The sequence below is a fragment of the Empidonax traillii genome, unplaced genomic scaffold, assembly GCF_003031625.1.
Source record: "Empidonax traillii isolate 1590-97213 ecotype Southwest subspecies unplaced genomic scaffold, ASM303162v1 scaffold2240:size50041, whole genome shotgun sequence".
NCBI lineage: Eukaryota > Metazoa > Chordata > Aves > Passeriformes > Tyrannidae > Empidonax > Empidonax traillii.
In genome coordinates, this window is record NW_020957433.1 from 19,619 (window position 1) to 22,576 (window position 2,958).

Sequence of the window (2,958 nt, forward strand, 5' to 3'; positions counted from 1 at the left end):
CTAAAGCTGGAGCCCATGCAAAATGTTGACCCTTCACTGTAGTAAACAAGTCCCTTAATCTGTAAAGCAAAGCTCCAGGCAGTGTAGATGATACTTCCCTCTTCCCCATCTCAGTTAAGGACACTGCATTCAAATTCTTTGAACTAAAATACTTTGAGTTAAATGATTCATTATTCATATAGTTTAGTTTAGATAATTTTCGAGCTGAATTATTGTCAATAACAACTTCATTTTGACCTGGTGCATGGGCTGGATGCAAAAGGGCAATAATGACACTGCAAACCTGCCACTAATGCTTTGGCACTTGCTGATTGAAATGACTGAACTAAACAATAGGTTTCTCTGTTTTAGTTGACATTTCTTGCTGCTGTGACCCTGTTCTCGTGTAAGATGATGAGCTGTATCACTGTCTGGCAGGGGTTGATAAGAGGTTGATGTGTGAACATGTTGATCCCTGTCACTCTCCAGGGGTGGTCACTGATGGACAAACAGCGATGCAGAAATGGCCGTGGGGTGCACAGGTGGGTGCAGAGCCCACTTCCCACACCAGCCCTGAGTGTCCTCTCTGCCCCACTTCCTGCAAGAACAGGATTGCCTCACTCTGTGTGATTGCTCTCCTGCTCTGCTTTCAACTTGCAGGTGAGATCGGCTCTTCCCAGTGGAGTCTGTCTTAGTAAAACACCTGGGAAAGTGGGATCTGTCCAAGGCACAGCATGGAATAAAGTCCTGCTGTCATCTCACAGTGACCCACAGGCAGATGTACAAGGTGCTTGGGCCATGTGCTGGCAGCTGGGGCCTGGTGGGGGTCTCAGTGAGGGAAGGTCAAGGCTGCCCTGTGCCAGGGAAAGCCACTTCTAGGCAAACCAAAGGACCTGCTGCAGGACACAGCTCAGCTCATCAGTGATGGTCGTGGCTCTCAATTGTGAGAAACAGTCCTGCAGCAACAGGGACAGTAAAGGAAAGGGAGGGGTTGCTCCAGGTGCCAGAGCAGACATTCCCCTGCAGCCCCTGGAGGGGATCACGGTGAGGCAGCTGTGCCTCTGCAATGCATGGAAGTCCATGGGGGAGCTGAGATGCACCTCAGCCCACAGGATGACCCCATGGCATAGTCGGGTGCAGGCAGAAGGACTGCAGCCCATGGGACGGACCCATGCTGGAACAGAAGAATGTGAGGAAAAAAGAGGAGAGACAGCTCATTATGATGTGACTGCAAAGCCCATTTTCTGTTCCCCTGCGTTGCTGTAGGGGAGGAGGTAGAGACTCTGGGAATGAAGGAGCGAAGTTGAGCCTGGGATGAATGGGGGTGGAGCAAGGGGTTCTAGTTTAGGTTTTGTTCTTCATCACCCTACTCTATTTTCAAATGGCAATAAATTCAATTCATTTTCCCTCCTTGAGTCTGTTGTGTCTGTGACAGTAACTGGTGAGTGATGTCTCTGTATTTATCTCAACTCATGAGCTTTTCTATCTTATTTGCCACTGCATCTTTGTGCAAATTCGGAGCAACTGAGCCCCAGGCATGGAGCCAAGACCCCAGGCTATCATGTGCATAGCATGGAAGGGTGCAAAATCCAGGGATTTGGTTGTTGGGGGTCCCTTCTCAGTGGCCCTCAGCTCGTGCTGCTTCTGTGCCACGATTACATTGTTGTAAAGATCCAGATGTCTGAGACACTGCGGTGGAAAACCCAGTGTGGAGCTGGTAAGGACTCTGGGGATTTGTCTCTGTGGGTGTGGTCTGTGTAGGGGCTCAAGCGGGGCAGCCATGGGCTCACAGGAGCTGCCCCCTGCAAAGGGGCTTCGGTCCCAGCAGTGAAAGGCTCTGGTGGGAGGTGGGGAAATACTACTGTCCAAAACCTTCCTCTCTCTTCATGAAATGAGGGAAAGAACCATTTAGTCCAGAGCAACCTCTCAACCACTGTAATACTGCCTTTTCCAAACACGGTCTCTCTCTTTCCATAAAAAGTTCAAAACATCTGCCCAGGGGACATTTTTATTCTCTTTCCCAGGGTTGTATCCTGAAACAATTGTGACCTTCTGAACATTAAAGTTCAGTTATAAATGGAATGGGTTTGCCCAGAAGAAATTGGGCAACTAAGAGCCTACGCAGTTACCAAGGCTGCTCATGTGGGATTTCCCATCATGAAGGAGAAAGACAAGGATTGTGGATTGGGAAGATGTTCAGCCTGAGCCAAACTCAGATGGAAGCAATTCAATTGGTGTGCAATGTCTCTCAGATCCCAGGACATCTGTGTGTCCATCCAGTACAGAAACACAGCAGCCTGGTGCTCTTTGAGATGCATGAGGGCATCCAAAATATGCGCATGGGCTGGTAGATACAAAGCCTGGGATACTCCTTGCCCTTCTTGAGTGGTGCTGGAGGGGATGGATTTGAATTAAAAGCAGACACCTCTATTTCAAGCACCTGTTTCAGTCTATCCATGCTTTCAAAATGCAGCATTTAAAAGTCTGTTTTATTCCCAGTAGGTTTTTTATAAGGTACCACATTCCCCACACAGAGCTGAGCCCAAACCCTGGCCACAGTACTGTCCTGCTGGTGTCACATTTTCACTTCACATCCCTGTACAAGCACAATCCAAGCACAAACAGTTCATTTTCAGAACTGTGGTAGTAGAATTAGCTTCTCTTTTCTTCACATACAAATGCAGAGATGAAAAAAATATTTTAAAACCCCAAACAAACAAACAAACAAACCCCACTAAACAAACAATGCAAAACCCAAAAAACCCAACTCCCACCTTACACCATATTTTCTTTTCTTTTCTGTCAGTAAAAGCAAAGCAAACTTAGAATCACAGACTGGAACCATAGAATCAGTGAGATTGGAAAAGACCTCTAATATTGTCAATACCAACCATTAACCCAGCACTGCCAAGTTCCTATGATCTGGTTATTTAAATGATTACAAACACCTCTGCCCCAATTAAGGTAGAAATGAGACCA